Below are 21,619 nucleotides of genomic sequence, written 5' to 3' on the forward strand. Positions count from 1 at the left end.
AATTTTACTGCAGTATAGTTGATGTACAATATTACATAAGTTACAGGTGTACAATACAGTGATTCACAATTTTTAAAGGTTATACTCCATTTACAGTTATTTTAAAATATTGGCTGTATTCCCTGTGTTGTACAATATATCCTTGTAGCTTATTTTATACATAATAGTTTATAACCTCTTAATCCCCTACCCTCTATTGCCCCTCCCCATGTATGTCATAATCTTTAGGGAAAGTTAATTTGTGTAAACTAGCAGTAGATGTTCCTGTTAAATTTGTGTTTCAAGATAATTAATTAAAGTAAGTTCTTTAATTTTGGTGCCACCAATTTGAGACTTGGGGTCCCGTAGCCTACTGTCACTACAGGTAACAATTATAATTCTGTAGAATAAATGGTTTGCTAAGTAAATAATAATAATAAAAGTTATTGCATAATGGATACAGAGTTTCTCTTTAGGAGGATGAAAAAGTTCTAGAGATGGAGAATGGTGATGGCTTCCCAACAGTGTGAGTATACTTAATGCCACTGAACTGTCCCCTTCAAAATGGTTAAAATGGTACAGTTTATGTTATGTATATTTTACCATAATAAAAGGAACTTTAGCTTCCACCTAAACACAGTTTTCTGGAGATTCCATACTTATTAAATGGGAACCAGTACAGGAAGAATGTCACAAATGCTCTGCTGGGTGCCTCGTGTGCTTTACCAGCAAGAAGTCTAAAATTAGGGTTTCAGTCTCTTCCATTACACTAGTCATCAGTGCAAGGTCCCTGAGACAAAATTTGTCATTTGGTGATTTTCACAAAGACCACAGAGGCACAGAGAGGTGTATATGGGGAAACACATCCAAACCTGCAAGGCCTACTCTGAAATCACTGCTACTCTGATTCCATCCATTCTAGCAAATATTTATTGAGAGCCGACTACAGCCCGGCACTGCGCCAGGACTTAGGGCAACACCTGCTCTCCTGGATCCTGCTTTCAGTCAAACTATTTCATTGATTTGTTGATTTCAAATAACATTACAGGTGGGTGGGGAAGGGATGAATTGGGAGTTTGGGATTAGCAGATGCAAACTATTATGTATAGAATGGATAAACAACAAGGTCCTAATGTATAGCACAGGGAACTATATTCAGTATCCTGTGATAAACGATAACGGAAAAGAATATGAAAAAGAATGTATATATATGTATAACTGAATCACTTTGCTGTACAGCAGAAACTAAGACAACATTGTAAATGAACTATACTTCAATTAAAAAATTAAAATTAAAAAAATAAACCATCAAATCAAATAATATTACAGGACACGGTGTGACCTGTATATCTCAAAGAAGCCATGTGTTTTCTTGTTTCCTTTTTATTTCTTTTTCTTTATACTCTGAAATGATTCAAACTTACGGAAGAGTTGCAAGAATATTACAGAGAACTCCTTTATTGCTGAACCCATATTTTACAGTTACTGATGTTCTGGTATCTGCTTTATCCTGGCTCTGGCTCTCTCCCTCCCTTCTCCTGCCCTGCCCCTTCCTTTCCTCCCCTCCATCCACACCCACCCAGCTCCCTCCTCCTCCTCTTCCCTCTCCCTTTCTCCTTATAGACAGGTTTTCTGGAAACACTGTGAGGCACAGACATCTCCTTTTATTCCTAAACACTTCATTATGTATTTTCCAAGAATAAGAACCTTCTCTTACTTAACCACAGTACAATTATCAATTTCTGGCAGTTAACATTGATTCAGTAGTATTACCTAATACATAGCCCATACTCAAACGTTGCCAATTGTCCAAACAATGGGAAAAGGGGTGGTACCCAGGTTTTAAAATACTGATTTGAAGGCTCCTGCCTCAGCCACCCAGTGGACTGACAGCCCTCCAGGAGGCCTGGTTTACTTCCCACAGGACCTTTCCTAAAGGACTCCAGGCAGAAGGAAATTCTCCCCATTTTATAACTTCTCCCTGTGTTACTTAACAAAGCTCTTAACAACCACCTCACATTTAACCTGAATTCACGATATGACTTAATCCTATTTTCCTTTTGTTCTAGTCACTGAAAATCTCTGGATAAAAATATTTTCTTGTAATAAAATTCTGAAGCATCACCCTCCCCCCCCAATCAGAAACTGTTCAAATCCCAGTAGCCCTTTTGCTTGGCGCCTCTCAGCAACTTCAATTTAAAGCAGTATTTCTCAACCTTTTTTTATCATCATCAGTTTCCTAGGAAGCCTTTTCAGACAAATTTCCTTAAGCATCCCCCCAATGAAATTAATACAAGAGATAGACTGTTCATCTATTCATGTACTCTACCTATATCTGCGCATTATATATTAAAAAGACATTTTCACCACCACCATCCCAGGAACCATTTTTTATCACCCTCATTTAGAATGCATTGTCTAAGGTCATTCACGAGCTAGGGTGGGGAGAAAAAGGAGAGAGATCAAGGTGTTACCTGTGTGAGACAAGACCCCAGTCCAGCCCGGGATCCTCAGAACCGAAGGATCAGAGCTCTAATGGTCCCTCTTCTATAGATGTGGTCTAGGGTCCACCCCGGCCCCATAACAGGCTCAAAATACTACAGAAGACTTTGCATATTCAAAGCTGGAATGGAAGTCTTAGGAGGATAAAGGAAAATCCCCCTCTTGTAAAGGGGATGGATGAGTCTGGATTGTCTAAAGGTTCCTTCCACAGATGTCTCCCTGGTGACTCAGTCTACTCGGCAGTCTTAACGGGGGAGGTTGTCTCAGAACCTCTTTGGAGGCCATTCATCCACTCATTAGAACCAACGCATATATATATATATATATATATATACATACATTTTCTTTTTCTGTCTGTGCCGTGAGGCTGGCGGGGTTGAACCCAATGTATTTACATTAAGCCTGAATTGGAGTCCCCCAAATTGTCTGAAAAAAGTATCTCCAGGGACTTCCCTGGCAGTCCAGTGGTTAGGACTCTGCCCTTCCACTGCAGGGTACGTGGGTTCAATCCCTGGTCAGGGAACTAAGAACCCACATGCCCCAAGGTCCAAAAAAAAAAAAAAAAAAGTATCTCCAGGTGGCTCTAAAACTGATTTTTTAGATATTTACCTAAAATAATGGCAAGTGCCAGATAGTCAGGGAGAGGACCTCATAAAATAAGATTAACAGCACCCCGTCCTGTAATATTTGTGTGCTTTCCAAAAATATGAACAAATATCAAGTTCTCGTGACTTTATGCAGGTGATATTCAGGAAAATTAAATATACAAATAAGGCAGTCTGTGAAAGAACACAAATTCAGGGGAAATTTTGAATACATATGACATTGTAAGCAGGGGTTGTGCTTTCTTTCTAGACCACAGCTCTAAAATTATAAAATAAAGATTTTTTAAAACCAATCAGGATATAGAAGAACTGAAAACTATCAACAAGAACTGGATCTAATTGACATTTACAGAACAATTCTCCCAATGACAAAGAATACATATTATTTTCAAGTATATATAGAACATTCACCAAGATAGAACATAACCAAGGTCATAAAACAACCCATAAAAAAATTTAAAAACTGAAATGATACAAAGTATGTTCTCTGACCATAATGAAATTAAACTAGAAATGAGTAAGAGAAAGATAACAGGAAAATCTTCAAACACTTGGAAATTAACATACTTCTAAATAATCCATGAGTCAAAGAGAAAGGCTCAATGGAAACTGGAAAATACTTTGAACTGAACTAAAATTAAAATACTACATATCAAAATTTGTGAAGGCAACTAAAGCAGTGTTTCAAGGGAAACTTATAGCATTAAATATTTACATTAGAAAAGATGAAATAATTTAATAATTTAAGCTTCTACTTTAAGAAACTAAAAAAAGAAGAAACTAAACATAAATAGCAGAAGGAAAGAATAAAAAAGATTAGAGCAGAAGTAAAAAAAATTAAAAATAGAAAACAGTAAAGACCACCAGTGAAACAAAAAGCTGCTTCTTAGTAAGATCAATAAATTGATAAATCTCTAGCAAGACTGTCAAAGACACAAATTACCAATATCAGGAAAAGGAAAAAGGGAATATCACTATAGGCTTCAAGATATTGAAAGGATAATTAGGGAATAATACAAGCAACTCTATACACCCTATAAATTCAACAATTTATAAGAAATGGACCAATTCCTCAAACAGCATTTACTACCAAAACATACCCCAGATGAAGCAGATAATCTGAATAGCTTTACAACTATTTTTAAATTGAATCTGTAGTTAAAAACCCTTCCAAAAAAGAAATCTCCAGGCCAGATGGTTTCCCTGGTGATTTCTACCAAATATTTAAAGAAGAAATAACACCAACTCTACACAATTTCTTCCAGAAAATATAACAAGAAGGATAACTTCCCAACTCATTTTAAGGCTAGCATTATCCTGATACCAAAACCAGACAAAGATGGTATTAAAAAACTACAAACAAATATCTTTCATAAACATAGATGCAAGAGTCCTTAACAAAATATTAGCAAATTGCATCCAGCAACATAAATAAAGAATAATACACCATAACCAAGTGAGGTTTATCCCAGGATAGCAAGGCTGCTTCAAAATTCAAAAAGCAATCAGTGTAACCTACCACATTAATAGTTGAAAGCAGCAATCAGAAAAGGGCCAGACAGTAACCATTTCAGTCTTTGCTGGCCTCAAGGTCTCTGCAGCAACTACTCAACTTTGTCACTGTAGAGTGAAAACAGACATAGGCAATATGTAAACAAATGGGCATGACTGTGCTTCAGTAACACTTTATTTACAAAAGCAGGTAGCAGACCCTTTCAAAATAAAAAACACTCAACAAACTGGGAAAAGAAGGAAGCTACCTCAGCAAAATAAAGGCCATTTATGAAAAGTCCACAGCTAACATCATACTCAATGGCAAAAGACAGAAAGCTTTTCCTCTAAGATCAGGAACAAAGCAAGGATGCCCACTCTCACCATTTCTATTCAACATAGTATTAGAAGTCCTAGCCAGAGCAATTAGGCAAGAAAAAGAAATAAAAAGCATCCAAACTGGAATGGAAGAAATAAAATTATCTCTGCAAATGACATGCATAGAAACCCCTAAAGAGGGACTTCCCTGGTGGTCCAGTGGTTAAGAATCCATCTTACAATGCAGGGGACGCCAGTTCAATCCCTGGTCGGGGAACTAAGATCCCACATGCCACAGGGCAACTGAGCCCATGTGCCATAGCTACAGAGCCCACGCACTCTGGAGCCCGAGCACTGCAACTACTGAGCTGGCACACCACAACTAGAGAGCCCGTGCACCACAACTAATGAGCCCGCACACCACAACTAGAGAGAAGCCCGTGCACTGCAATGAAGAGCTCGCGCACCACTACGAAAGATCCTGTGTGCCACAACTAAGACCCAACACAGCCAAAAAATAAATAAATATTTCCTAAAAAAAGAAATCCCTAGGGCTTCCCTCATGGCACAGTGGTTAGGAATCCACCTGCCAAGGCAGGGGACACGGGTTCGAGCTCTGGCCTGGGAGGATCTCACATGCCATGGAGCAACTAAGCCCATGTGCCACAACTACTGAGCCTGCACTCTACAGCCCACGAGCCACAACTACTGAGCCCACATGCCACAACTACTGAAGCCCACACACCTAGAGCCCCTGCTCTGCAACAAGAGAAGCCACTGCAGTGAGAGGTCCACGCACCACAACAAGGAGTAGCCCCCACTTGCCACAACTAGAGAAAGCCTGCACATGGCAACAAAGACCCAATGCAGCCAAAAATAAATAAATAAAATTAATTTATTAAAAAAAAAAAAAAACCCTAAAGAGTCCACAAAAGTTTAAAAAACCTGTCAAAACTAATAAAGGAATTCAGCAAAGTTGCAGGATACAAAATCAACACACACAAAAAAAGTTTTGTTTCTATACACTAAAAATGAACAATCCAAAGAAGAAATTAAGAAAACAATTCTACTTATAATAGCATCAAAAAGAATAAAATACTTAAGAATAAACCTAACCTACTATATTCAATATCTTATAATAACCTATAATGGAAAAAAAGCTGAAAAAAAAAAATATATATATATATGTGGTGTGTAACTGAATCACTTTGCTGTACACCTGAAACTAACACAATATTGTAAATCAATTATACCTCAATAAAAAAAAACAATAAACCTAATCAAAGAGGTGAAAGACTTATACACTAAAAACTATAACACATTTCTGAAAGAAATTAAAGAAGACATAAATATATGGAAAGCCATCCCACGTGTCTTTGGATTGAAAGACTTAATATTTTTAAGACATCCAGGGACTTCCCTGGTGGTCCAGTGGTAAAGAATTTGCCTTCCAATGCAGGGGATGCGGGTTCGATCCCTGGTTGGGAAACTAAGATCCCACATGCCGCGGGGCAACTAAGCCCGCAGGCCACAACTACTAAGTTCGCGTGCCTCAACTAGAGAGCCCACGAGCTCTGGAGCCCATGTGCCACAACTAGAGAGAGAAAACCCACATGCCACAACTAGAGACAAGCCCGTGCACTGCAACGAAAGATCCCGCATGCCTCAACGAAGATCCTGCATGCTGCAACTAACAGACGGCACAACCAAAAAATAAAAAATAAATAAAAAAGATGTCCACACTACCCAAAGGGATCTACAGATTCAATGCAATCCCTAGCAAAATCTCAGTGGCAGTTTTTGCAGAAACAGAAAATTCATCCTAAAATTCATATGGACTCTCGAGGGACCCCAAATAGCCAAATAATTTTGAAAAAGAAAAACAAAGTTGAAGGACTCACACTTCTGATTTCAAAACATATTACAAATCTATAGTAATCAAAACAGTGTGGTGCTGGCACAAAGAAAGTGGATCAATGAAGTAGAACAGAGAGCCCATACAGTATATCATTCTGTATATGATCATATGATCTTTAACAAAGGTGTCAAAATTACTCAGTAGGAAAAGGAGAGTCTCTTCAACAAATGGTGTTGGGAAAATTGGATATCCACATGCAAAAGAATGAAGCTAGGACTGTATCTTACACTATATGCAAAAATTAACTCAAAATTAGATTAAATAGCTAAACATAAGACCTAAAACTATAAAACTCCAGAAGACAACATAGGAGAAAAGCTTCATGACATTGGACTTGGCAATGATTTCTTGAATATGACACCAAAAGCATAGGCAACAAAAGCAAAAACAGACAAATGGGACAACATCCAATTTTAAAGCTTTTGTTCATCAAAGGACACAATCAACAGAGTGGAAAGGCAGCCAAAGGAATGGGAGAAAATATCTGAACCACTTCCTGTCCAAAGTCTTCATCTACAGTCCTGCAGTCAAGGCCACCACACATGCCCAGAGCTGCTCCCAGAAGCTGGCCCATCGTCACACAAAACTCCCAAGACACATTCCCTTTGTCCTCTTTTTTTTTTTTTTAATAAATTTATTTATTTTACTTATTTATTTTTGGCTGTGTTGGGTCTTCGTTGCTGCGCACGGGCTTTCTCTGGTTGCGGCGAGCGGGGGCTACTCTTCTTTGCGGTGCACAGGCTTCTCATTGTGGTGGCTTCTCTCATTGTGGAGCATGGGCTCTAGGCGCGCGGGCTTCAGTAGTTGTGGCACGTGGGCTCTGTAGTTGTGGCTCACGGGCTCTAGAGCACAGGCTCAGTAGTCGTGGCACACGGGCTTAGTTGCTCCACGGCATATGGGATCTTCCCGGACCAGGGATCAAACCCGTGTCCCCTCCATTGGCAGGCGGATTCTCAACCACTGTGCCACCAGGGAAGCCCCCCCTTTGCCCTCTTTATTCAACAAATGTTTCACAGGTAATTTTAAAACAAGCATCACCATAATTCTAGATAACAGAATTTATAAGTTGTAGGTTTAAAAGTGATTATAAATGATAATTCATTCTAATTTTCCTATGTTGCAGTCAGAGAGAACAAGCAATATGCTTCTCACTTCATCTCATTTACAGATGAAAAAAAAAAACAAAACCGTTTGACATCCACATAAAATGAAACAGCTAGACTAGACAGGGAAGGGATAAAAACACAAATCTCCAAGCCTTTGGTTGAATAGTCTTTCAATAAGCTGCAAATATGGTGGCATTACCTAGTTTAATGGACAGTTGCTCCCAGGCACTAACAATTCCCACCATCTTCACTATAGCTAAAGTCCGGAATTGTCTAAGAATCATTTTATCACACCTGGGGCATCTTCCAAACCAGAGTGGGTGAAGTACTTAGGATGGCTGCCTCAGTGGCCACTTGAGAAGATTAGAGGTTAAGGCAAACTGGGTAATTTTTATTAGATACATACTACATTGGGCCAGGAAGTATATACTGCATGCCCCACAGCCTTTTTAAAAAATAAGCCAAACAAATGTTTGCTAACTTTTTAGCAAAGTTCCAAATTTACAGAGAAGTTACAAAGATACAAAGAACTATTTATTACTAAAGAACTATTAACATTTCACCACAGTTGCTTTATCGTTTTCTCTCGTTCTCTCTATATATACACACACATTTTTCCTGAACCACATGAGAGTAAGTTGCCAAAGTAATGCCCCTTTACCCCCATATACTTCACTGTACAAATATTAAAATCAAATAATTAACATGGATACAGTACTGTTATAGACCGCATACTGTCATAATGTCATTTACAGAAAAAAATCAGATCACAAGTTATATTTAGTTGTTACAAAATGTACATTTTGAAGTGTTAAAAGGGAATTTACAGTTTCAAACTAAGAAAGCAAAAATAAAGACGGAAACAAAACAAAAAACACTAAAAATACCAACGACTGCTACAATGCTGGAAAGGAAAAGGAAGCAAGCCTTTAGATAAACAGAAATTCAGACAATTCCATGACACAGATAACTGCGATTTAGTCTCTTCCAAGTTAGGTTACGCTTTGCTTTTGTTCAAAAAATGACTTCGCCCAGACTTAAACTTGATTTCACAAGTTTAGTCCTGTTTCTTTGATACAAAGATTTTCTGAAGTATCTTTATGTCAATCCTATCTTGTTATTCAATGTGAGGAAAAAAATATAGAGTTTTGGCTTTTAATACTCTTTTCCTGAATTTCAGCTGACCCCAAAGGAATCCCGAAAACTGACATCTAACAAAAAAAATTTCAGTTACAGGAAACTCCAGATTAACTAAGTGACTACAATAGTGTTACAATGCACTTCCGGCCAAGGTATCAAATGGAGACCTCACAAAAAGAAAAAGGCATACATTAGCCAGGCGAATAAAAATGACCACAAAGATTGTTGCTAGTACAGAAAGTGACCAAATATGAAATGCCACATATATAATAAGTATGCAACAATGCTCTCTCAACAGCACTAGCGGCACAAATTGCCTTTTGTCCTGTTCCACTTTTTGGGACCAACACACGAAATGAGTCAGCTCGAACAGGCACACAGAAAAGCTCTGTGCTGAGCCATTAGCCAAAGGGGTCGGGAGGTCCATTTTTAAGGTATTAGTAATAGGGTGGAACTCAGCTACACGAGAATTCCAAAAGCAAAATGCATTCAAAACATGTGACCCCATTTTAGCCAAAGTCCACACTCTGAGCTTCATGACCTGGGAGTTCTCCATGTCAATCAAGATTCATCTGTCAGCGCTTCCAAAGAGTCACAGGGCCCCCTCAGCCAGCCCCTGGAGCCCGAGTGAAGACAGGACAGTACAGTAAGAAAAGATATGACTAAGAACTACAGGAGGCAAGAGGCAAGGTTGTGAAAGCTCTAAACATACAGCCCAAAAACAGTGCCTGTTTCTGACCAGGGAAAACCCACCAAACATCAACTACTCACAGAAGGAAATTCTGCCCAGGGGAAGGCTACAAAATCACTAATTACAACACAGGGGCCCTTCTTGGGAAAGGCCAGGGCTGAAGAGATAGTGAATGAGGGATAAAACAGAGCAATGATTACCTTGCAGTGGAATGAACTGCTGGTTTACCCTGAGGCAAAGCCCTCAGTGATCTCATCTATAAAATGAGGGGGTGGAAGATCTCCAAGTTCCTTCCAGGGTAATGGAAAGAAAACATGCTCCAGAGTCAGACAGATCCTGGCTCCACACCTGACTAACTGGGCAACTTAGGTCACTCTATGCCTCAGTTTCTTCATCTGTAAAACAGAGATTCCACCTGCATCAGTTAGGGTTAGATTTGGCTGCGAATAGTGACTTAAAAAAAGAGCTTATTCCCCCAATCATAGAAAAGTCCAGAAGGTGGCAGCCCAGGATTTGTGAGGTGGCTCTGATCAGCAAAGTCATCAGAGGCATCTTCTGCCTTGATAGCCTTCATCCCAGTCACCTGAAGACTCAAGATGACTGCTGGGGGACTTCCCTGGTGGTCCAGTGGGTAAGACTCTGCGCTCCCAATGCCAGGGGCCCGGGTTCAATCCCTGGTCAGGGAACTAGATCCCACATACATGCCGCGACTAAGGAGCCCGCCTGCCACAACAAAGGACCACATATGCCGCAACTAAAGGAGTCGGCGAACCGCAACTAAGGAGCGCGCCTGCCGCAACTAAGACCCAGTGCAACCAAATAAATAAAATAAATAAAATGAATATTTTTAAAAATGGAGGACTTGCCATGACTCCAGGAATCTATTAAAAAAAAAAGACGACTGCTGGAATTCCAGCCATCACATCTATATTCCAGTTTTGGCCACATGTCTATATTCCAATAAGGAAAAAAGGGGAAAGGTACAAAGAAGGTTCCAGGAAACTACTATGTGACCACTCTGCTTGTAACCAGAATACAACCGCATGGCCATCCCTAGCTGCGAGGGGGGAATGAGGGGTGCAAATATAGTTTTACCTAGGACAAAGCACACATCCAGATTAAACCTGGGGTTCTATGACTATAGAAGAAGGGGAGACTGGATAAATCTGCAACACCTCTCATCCCATGTTAAGGATTAAATTGTAAATGTAAAGTGTCCGATGCTCCCTGGGCCCACAAATGTATCCCTTCCCCTCTGGCAGTGCTGACATTTTATGACCTGTGGTCTCGGCAGCTTGAGATGTCCTTCGGGAAACAGGCTTTTCCAGCCTGGTCTATCTTTTACTGGCTCGTCTCTGGCCACAGCCCATGTACCACCTGCATTCCAGCCATACCAAACTATCTCCCTCCTTCCATGCTTCCCAACCTTTGTACTCACAGAGCTTCTACCAGGGAAGCTCTCCCCAAGCCCTGGGCTGCATGATGAACCCCCTAGACATCCTAGGTCTCCCCTCACCTACCACTTCCCCTCTATCCCCACCAGGTAGGGCTCTCCCCAGGTGCTTCCTCTCGAGTAGCATCAGCCCCCCACACCCCACCCCACCCCGTATCATAAGTACTTTCTATGGGCCACGCCCTGTTCTAAGCCGTTTACACGCAGCTTTGAAGCTGATCCCAACAACCCTATGACACAGACACTATAACACCCCCATTTTACAGATGATGAAACCGAGGCACAGAGAGGTAAACTAGATGGTCCACAGCCACACAGGTTGTAAACAGCAGAGCCAGGACGCAAGCACAGGCTGTTGGACTACAGAATCCATATCCTTTGCCACCACACGAGGCTGCCTTGACTCCCTGATTGAGGGGTCTGCATGTCATTTCAGACCAGGGATGGTCAAACCACAGCCCACAGGCTAAATCCAGCCCACCACCTGTTTCTGTAGATAAAGTTTTACTGGAACACAGACACACCCAGTTGTTTACAATGGGAGAGTTGAGGAGTTGCCATGGAGACCGCAGAGCCCACAGAGCCAGATATTAACTGTCTGACCCTTTACAGGAAAAGTCGGCCACCCCTGTTTCAGGCTGTCAGCTCCATAAGGCAGGGCCTGCACTGTGTTCTTCTGACCCCCACATCTCTCAGGGCATTTGTTTATTTGTTTTTAATTGAAGTATAGTTGATTTACAATGTTGTATTAGTTTCTGGTGTACAGCAAAGTGATTCAGTTATACATATATTCATTTTCATATCCTTTTTTATTATGCTTTATTACAGAATATTGAATATAGTTTCCTGTGTTATACAGCAGGACCTCACTGTTTATCTATTTTATATATAATATTCAATAGTCTGTATCTGTTTATCTCAAACTCCTAATTTATCCCTCCCCCATCCCCTTTTCTCTTTGGTAACCATAAGTTTATTTTCCCTGTCTGTGAGTATATTCAATTTTGTAAATAAGCCCATTTGTATCAATTTTTAGATTCCACATGTAAGTGATACCATATATTTGTCTTTGTCTGACTTGCTTCACTTAGTAGGATCATCTCTATGTCGATCCATGTTGCTGCAAATGGCATTATTTCGTTCTTTTTTATGGCTGAGTAATATTCCATTGTGTGTGTGTCTATATGTACCACATCTTTTTTATCCATTCATCTGTCAATGGACACTTAGGTTGCTTCCATGTCTAGTGCTGTAATGAACACTGGGGTGCATGCACCTTTTTGAACTAGAGTTTTCTCCAGAAATACTGCACGGCATTTGGTATACACAAAAAAGGTGCTCAACAAGTACGTGGGGTGTGAACATCCATCAGGCCTAATTACACATAGAGAGGAGCGCGTCCGGGGGCTGATGCTGCCAACTCACGCAGGGCTTGGAAAGTCTCCCGACTGAACAACCAAGGGGCCCAGAAAAACCGCCGTGGCGGCGTTCCCTGCACTGTCACAACCCATCACAGTTCTGACGGAGTGACCACTGCAGGGACGTACCTGTTGCCTAATCCACTTAACCCCGCCCGAACAAGGGGCTCACGGAGAGCCCCAGCCCCACGCACGCTCGGGAGAACCTGAATCCCAAGGCTTCCTCGGTGGTTCCCAATACCTGCTCGTGGCTCACCGGCCACGTGACCGGCACTGCAGATAAACACAACACATCCTGGAAAAGAGTTACTAAACACCGAGGTCGGTCGCCTTTCAACTTGTTACATTTTCATCAAAATACTTCTAGAAAGGGACCAAACCACACAGAAACAGAAATAGTCCTTTAAAAACTACCGCACAACGTGAAAAGGTTATTCATGGCTCAAATGCCTTCTCCGACCTTCAGAGAACAGGCTTGTGTACCACTTTTCCTGATTGTATCGTTATTATTATTATTATTTTTTTTTATGGCTGCGTTGGGTCTTTGTTGCCGCGCGAGGGCTTTCTCTAGTTGGCGAGTGGGGGCTACTCTTCATTACAGTGCACAGGATTCTCATTGTGGTGGCTTCTCTCGTCGCGGAGCAGGGGCTCTAGGCGTGCGCGGGCTTCAGTAGTTGTGGCACGTGGGCTCAACAGTTGTGGCTTGCAGGCTCTAGAGCACAGGCTCAGTAGTTGTGGGATCTTCCCAGAGCAGGGCTCGAACCCATGTCTCCTGCACTGGCAGGTGGATTCTTAACCACTGCGCCACCAGGGAAGCCCTGTATCGTTATTCTTGATAACATTACACAAGGCACAAATAAAGCACTTTCTCTCTGGGCTGTGACCATATCCAATCGAGTCTGGGTTATCAAAACCAAATTCTGGATGGTTTTCTTTCTAATTCTGTCTTGGCCATGCCCGAAATCCCATCAGGAGCTGCCCAGAGGAAATGTGCAAAACGCCTCCCATATTTCCGGCACAATCATCTCAATCCTGCTTTTAGCACACAAAGGCCCTCATCTCTCCTTTCCTCCCAGGGTTCTCCAACAGTTGTCCGCTGGAGCACACCCTGCCGGGCCAGAGGCTGGGCAGCCAATAGAGACCAGCACCCGCTACACAAATCAAACCATTTGTCACCTGGGGCCCTGAGCAGGGGGAGGAAGGGCTGAGAAATAGCTGCATACTGGCTACGGCTGGGTCAACAATGACCACCAACTCACCCCCAGGTTCCACGAAGTCACCCACTGGTCTGTTTAAAATACCAGACTCCCAGCAAACAAACTACTGCGTGCTAGGCACTGTGCCAGGCCCGATGCATGCAGGAGCTCACAGCAACGCTACGAGGCAGGTCTCACGCACAGATGAGGAAACGAGGGTCCAAAGAGGTAAGTGACTTGTAAAGGTCGTGCAGCAAAAACGAGGCAAAGCTGGACCAGCAAGGGGGTCTAAGCACATCACCAGCCTGTGCTCCTGCAGGCTGTCCCCTCAGAAGCAAGGCGATTCCAGGAGAAGGAGGCAGTCCCAACTTCCAAAAGCTCCCCAGGTGGCAACACAGAAGGTGGCCAGGATGGGGAGCAACGCATTTATTTATACACTGATGGTGAGCAGTGGGAAACGGTCCAGCTACTCTAACAGTTTCTACATGCACCTCTCCTAGGACCCTACAATTCCAATCCCAGTGTTGACCCTAGAGAAATAAAGCTTGTGTCCACACACAGACTTGTACACAAACAGCAGCTTTATTTGTCATAGTCAAAAACTAGAAACCAGCCAAACGTCCATCTACAGGTATATCAATAAACAAACTGTGGTGTATCCACAAATGCACTATGACTCAACAACAGAAAGAAACCCAGTAAAAACTACTGAGAGGGGCGGCAATGTGGACGCATCTCAGAACATCTTTCTGAACTAAACAAACCAGACTCCGAAAAGGATATACTGTATGGTTCTATCTACATGAAACCCAAAGAGACAAAACAAATTCATGGTGATAAAAATCAGAAATAGATTGCAGGGAAAGGGGAATGGACTGGAAAGAAGCACAAGGAAACTTCCCGGGGGGCAGAAATGTTCTGTACCTTTTGGAGCAGTGGTTACATGGTATAAACAAGTATCAAAATTCAAACAGAGCACCTAAGACCTGTGCATTGTATTGTATGTTAATTATAACTTTAAAAATAAGTCCTTGGACTAATGAGTCATTCTGACAATAAAATGGAAAACAGATTATCACATGATTCCTTCCAAAACTAACTGCTCAGTAGAACTTAAAGAAACCCCAAAGAAACCCTGATTTGCCCATTAAAGTAAATTAGGTTTACTCACAGGCATTAGAAACAACTTCCCTCACAATATTACCTACCTAATATTTGCCCAAGGGGGTCTGTCTAGCAAACAAAGATGAATGAGCCCACCAATGCTTCCTAACAAGCCCATTATAGTCATGACAGCAACCTGCGCCCTTCCATGGGAGAGATGGCTGTCACCATGGCAACTGGTGGAAGGCAGGAAAGGTGGATGGGGAAGGGAGCTGGAGAGCTAAAGAACCACCTTAGAATTATGACTGTTGGGATGCAATACCCCCCACCACCAAGATGTCCACATCCTAATCCCTGGAACCTGTGACTGTTACCTTACACAGCAAAGTTTTTGGCATATGGCAGATTGATAAAATTCAGGATCTTGAAATGGAGGGATTATCTAGGTGGGCCCTAAATGCGTTCATAGGAGTCCTTCTAACAGGGAAGCAGAGGGAGATTTGACACACACAGAGGAGAAGGCAACATGAAGACAGGCATAAACTGGAGTGATGCAGTTACAAGCCAAGGAATGCTGGCAGCCACCAGAAGCTGGAAGAAGCAAGAAGCAATTTTCCCTTAGAGTATCCGGTGGGAGCACGGTCCTGCCAACACCTTGATTTTGACCCAGTGAACCTGATTTCAGACTTCTGCCCTCCAGAACTATGAGAAAATAACTTCCTGTTGTTTAAAGTTACCAAATTTGTGGTCATTTTTCATAACAGCCATAAGAAAACTAATACAGACTGGAAGCCTTAAAGCTGTATTGCTTCTGCCAGCAGTCTACATTCCCCCAGTATCAACTCAAACTCCTAAGAAATTAATTTATTAATTTCAAATTAATAAAAGGGTTTTTTTCTCTTGAAAGAAAACATCAGAGAACATCTCATTACCATGGGGTAAGCAAAGATTTCCTAAACAGGGCTCAAAAAGAACCAAACATAAAGGGAAAACATTGAAAATGTGACATTAAAATTAAGATTTTATGTTTACCAAGACACTAGTAAGAGATGAACTGGCAAACCATAGAGTGAAAGAAGATAGCTGCCTTCTCTAATATGCACTGCCTGTGTGCATGTGTACACAGACCCATCAATGAACTTGTATCCAGAAAAGAACTTTTACAAGTCAATACGAAAAAGGCAGATACCCCAATATATAAATAGACAAAGGACTTAAATAGCACCTTACAAAACATGACATCCAAATGGCCAATAGATACATGAAAAGACGCTAAACTTCATTAGTCTTCAGGGAAGGCAAATCAAAACCACACAATGAAATACCACCACATACCCACCAGATTGGCTACGGTGAAAACAACAGACGATGTCAAGTGTGCAAGAGTCTGTGGAACAGCTGGAACGCACACATTTCTGGTGGAGTATTAACAGACACAACCACTCTGCAAAACTCTCTGGCAATATCTCATAAGGGGGACATTTGCAATATCTCCACTCCTAGGTATCCACCCACAGAAAGGCATACATATTATTTCCCAAAACTATTCGTATGGGCCAAAAACTGGGAAGAACTCAAATGTCTATCTGCATCTGCAATAGATATAAACATATTTAGTATATTCACACAATGGAACACCAAACAGTAGTGGAAATAAATAGACCACAACATGGGTGGGGCTCTCAAACATAATGTCAAGAGAAAGAAGCCAGATACAGAAGATCACATCCTGTATGATATGAAATTCAAAAAAAGGCCTAACTAATCTACGGTACTAGAAAACAGAATAGTGGAGCCCTCCGGGGGGGCTGAGGGGATGACTGCAAGGGATGGGGTTGGGGGGCTGCTCTTTCTTGACCTGGGTGTGCTCTGTGTATGAAAATTCATTGAATTATGTACGCTTATGAGTTGTGTACTTTTCTGAATGTATGTTAGACTTCAAATTTATCCTCAAAAACTCAGTTATTCAGAGATTATGTGAAAAGGTGTGGGCAGCTTTCCTTTTTCTCAATAACGGTTTCGAACCGCAAAATGGATGTAAGTTAACCTTAGGGGGAAAAAATAATGGAAAAAAGAGAAGAGAAGAAAATAAAAATCACCCACAATCCCACCAACCAAGGAAAACTATGGTAACCATTTGGTGTAAATCTCCCCAAATACATGTACGTTTTAAAAGCGGGGGAGAGTTCCCCTGGTGGTGCAGTGGTTAAGAATCCGCCTGCCAATGCAAGGGACACGGGTTTGAGCCCTGGACCGGGAAGATCCCACATGCCGCGGGGCAACTAAGCCCGTGCACCACAACTACTGAGCCTGCGCTCTAGAGAGCGCACAACTGCTGAGCCCACGTGCCACAACTACTGAAGCCGGCACGCCTAGAGCCCGTGCTCTGCAGCAAGAGAAGCCAGACAATGAGAAGCCTGCGCACCGCAACAAAGAGTGGCCCCCGCTCACTGCAACTAGAGAAAGCCTGCGCACAGCAAGGAAGACCAACACAGCCAAAAATAAAAAAACAAATAAATAAATAAATTTTTTTTTAAATAAATAAAAGGTGGGGGAGGGGACTTACCTGGTGGCGCAGTGGTTAAGACTCCGCGCTCCCAATGCAGGGGGCCCGAGTTCGATCCCTGATCAGGGAACTAGATCCCAAATGCATGCCGCAACTAAGAGTTTGCATGCCACAACCAAGGAGCCCACGTGCTGCAACTAAGGAGCCTGCCTGCCACAACTAAGGAGCCCACCTGCCGCAACTAAGACCCGGTGCAACCAAATAAATCAAGAAACTTAAAAATAATAATAATAAAATTAACAGGTGGGGGAGAGGGGATCCTGCAGGGAATGATTAACACACAGCAGGCTATAACATATACAATATATTACATATATTGTGCATATTACATATATGTAATATGCAGTTTTGTAAACTAAGCAACTGCCCCTTTATTATTATTGTCAATGAAACGATCTAGTGTCCCTAAACTATTTGAGTGCAGCCTCAGAACAATCTGACAACCCGGACAGCAAGATGTGCAAATCCTTCCAAAGTACACAGAGGCAAGAACGTTAAACCAGAGCAGTGATTTTCAAACCTAGTATCACCACCAATTACCTCTAAAACTACTGGAATATTCAAAAACCATTCATTTTAATGCAGTATGATTTTTAAAGTTAATATATGCCCCTACTGGCTTTGCTAAATGGGCCAGGTGGCCCCAAAATCCTGGGAAATCACGGCTGGAGGCTAAACACTACCTTCTCAAAGTATGTTAACGCAGATCAAGACAAAAGCAAGCCCTGGAAATCTAGTCCCTAAAGGTCCACCCTGGGTGGGCTGTGGTGGGTCTGAAGTCAGGGTGGGCATGTCTGCTGACCCAGAAGACAAAGACTGATGGTTGCGGACAGCAGGGCAAATGATAAACGTACTAACTCAAGGACAAGGCTATGAGCAGGTAGAGAACTAAGAATTATAACAGTAGCAAACACTGGCCAAAACAGAACTAAGTCCTGGTTTGATTTCTTCTCTGTCATGCATTCATTTGCTTACTCATTCAATAATACTTGCTGAACTTTTATTATATGCCACACCCTGTTCTAGGCACTGGCAATACAGCAGTGAACAAGACAGGTGAAATTATTCTCTGTCCTCAGGGAGCTAACACCTAGTGCAGAAAGACAAAAGAGTAAAATACGGAGCATGTCAGCTGGCGGTTAAGTGTTAAGGAGGAAAAGCAAGGAAGGGAGATGGGGATTAGAGGCTGGAAGAGGGAGTAAGTCACTTCCCACAGAGATGTAAATGTCTGGTTCCAAGTTTTAAATGATCTCTCTCCCCTCAAAGAACTCTAGGATAATTACGTTAATGGAGTCCCAGAGTCATCCCAGCATTCAAAAATTAGACCAAGAATTTTATGGACCAGAAAGGGTCCATTTACCAAGGGGCAAATTGAAGATCCAATAATAGCTCCCACTTCCCAGGATCCTGAACTATTCTCAGCCCCTTATACACCGGTGTCTTCATTTAATCCCCACACTGAACTAATGAGAAGCATAGGGGTAACACCATCTTCGACATTTAACAGATGGGAAAACGGAAGCTCAGTGCAATAAGGGAACTGGCCCAAGGTAACAGGTGTGCTAAATGCTGACGTCAGGACACACTGCTCTAACTTTCCAAATAAATGTCCATTGGTGGCCTGAGGTTTTCTTTTGCCAACACTCATCTTCCTCATCCTATTCAACATTTGCCTTTCAGTGTTTTACTGAGTTCTCACAACCCCACCAATCACCTGGAAAAGAATTAGAAGCTGGTTCCATATTTTTTTTTTTGGCCATGCAGCTTGTGGGATCCTAGTTCCCCAAACTGGGATTGAACCCGGGCCCCCTGCAGTGGAATCACAGAGTCCTAACCACTGGACCACCAGGGAATTCCCTAAATATATTTTTAATATTTGTAGCACTTACCTCTTCCGGAAATTGTATTCATTTGTTTAGAGGCATTTACTCTTTAATGCCATCTTACAAATCTCTACATGCTGTAATGTCTGAAATATTTTCTTTAAAGAACTATAATAAGGGATTATAGAAACTCCTTAATGGGTATTCCCTCCCCTGCCCTCCCCACTTCCCCCAGCTCTGATTACTTCACACTTTCTCAGCCAATTAGAGAGCCAAGTGTCTTGGACATGCTCTCCTGAGCGTGTCCCACCTGTGTAGTTTTCCCTCCTGTCACCTCTGTTTATGTCATTTATTTTGTGTTCTGGCCAAACCACCTTCCTCAGGGCATGGGGATGAGGATGAGAGTACTACAAATAAGTTAAGGCAGAATATGATACTGAATGGTAAAATATAAGCATTACAGAAACTTGAGGACGTGCAAGCAGACACCTGAGTAAAGTGGTGACTAGGGGGTGACTGGTGCAAAGCCCTAGGAGCCGGTGGAGGATGTCATCAGCAGCATGGCAGCCTGGGAACACTCACCAAGGACTTCGAGGCTGGAGATTTCTCATTAACTGCAGGCCATTTGAAAAGAACTGCAAAGGGACACACCATGAGGCCCCCAAATGCAGGGAGATTGACCCAGACCACCTACTTGCACCAAGGCAATACCCTGGACTGGGGAAGGGTGGGCTCCTTCCACTTCTGAATCCTGCGACCCCTGCACCACTTGATGAGAAGATGCCCAAGTGTTTTAAACACTGGAGTAGCTCCAGAGTAGCTGGAATGGTGCCTCTGAATAATTAAATGGACAAATGAATATATTTTCCAAGTTTCTGTCTTTGTCCTCCTCCATCTTCCTTTTCACTGATCTAGATCTTTCTTTATAAGACCCCTTGAGAAGAAAGTATGCAGTCACAGCCATCAAAGATTTTCTCCGGATCACTAAATGGAGCCTTGGCCACAGCTGGGGGAACACAGATGTGGGAAACAAAACCTGACACTGAGACATTAACCATTAGAAAAAGACAATGCTTTTGGAGTCAGTGGTAGACTTCAAAACCAGTGCATCTACTGTGATGAGAACAAACATTGGCAGGCAGCTATAAACCACAGTAAACAAACTCAATAAAGATGAGATCTTAGCAGCACACACAGTACATTTCACCTGTGTAGCCTGCAATCAGGTACATGTTGTTGTAGTTGTTATTATTACTATTATCATTATTATAAATTTTGCCTCTTCTCAATCTGGCCTTCAACCTAAATACTCCAGTAGATTTAGATACACAAAAGCATGAGTTACTCCAATTCCCCCTAAATCCACTCCAAAGAACAAATCCTTTAATATACATTGCAGGTAAAATGCCATCCCCAAGTGAAATAACAGTAATCCAGGGTAAAAGCTCTGTTGGCCTCATAAGCTACTTGGGAAAAAAAGCATTAAAGGTGACTGTCCAACACACAAACCAAATGCTATCACCAGCAAGGCATGGTGAGGTGCCATTAACAACGCAATTACCAGGAACTGAAATCAGATTCAGTCCTCTCATCTTCCTCCTCTCGGCACTCGACCCATCCTTTCAGCTCTCCAAGAATTGAAGGGGAAAAGGGAAAGGCAAGAGCAGACACTGGGGCTATTTTAAGAAATAAAAGGATTCAAAAGTTAAGGTGCAACTTCCGCTAACACAGTAGCAGATCTCCAAGGAAAGCCCGGTGAAAGTTCTCTGTCTATAATATCAACTCAGGTTCCATACGAAGGAAGTCATCTTCCTCTTAAGTTGAGTTTCATGTAAATAACTGCCTGCTGTTTCAGCTGTAAACAATCTGAAACTTACAAAGGGAGAGAGGACCACGCACTCTACTAACCAGCAGAGAGAAGCAAGAGTTCCCAGGGTGTGATTCAAAACCCCAAGTCCTAATATCCAAGGGCTATTAAGGACCAGACACAAGATCTCATCAACAACCTCTCCAAAAAGCCCCATTCTCCTTGCATGGATATTTGTATTTTCCTGTGACTTGCTTTTGAAAAACAAAGTTAAAAAATGCCAGCAGCAGTACCCCATCTGCTCCTTTCAAGTGTTCCTCACTATTCTCACTACTCAGTCCACACAGCACCGCGACCCCTTCCCTTGACACCCATCCTTCCACGTGTCCATAACTAGGCTTCCCAACTGTGAGGGTAGAGTGAGCAGGGAATTTCAAAAAACACCTAAAGGGGAAAAATAATGATAATAATTTAAATAGCGACCTGCCATTTCGAAAGGGGA

General features: G+C 42.1%; 1 protein-coding gene across 2 annotated transcripts in view; it reads right to left on the reverse strand.

The window, feature by feature from the left end:
- OSBPL10 (oxysterol binding protein like 10) overlaps window positions 1-21,619 on the reverse strand; it is a 371,839-nt gene that overhangs the window by 267,889 nt on the left and 82,331 nt on the right. The window lies entirely within an intron of this gene.

This window comes from Balaenoptera musculus, chromosome 11 (genome assembly GCF_009873245.2).
Source record: "Balaenoptera musculus isolate JJ_BM4_2016_0621 chromosome 11, mBalMus1.pri.v3, whole genome shotgun sequence".
NCBI lineage: Eukaryota > Metazoa > Chordata > Mammalia > Artiodactyla > Balaenopteridae > Balaenoptera > Balaenoptera musculus.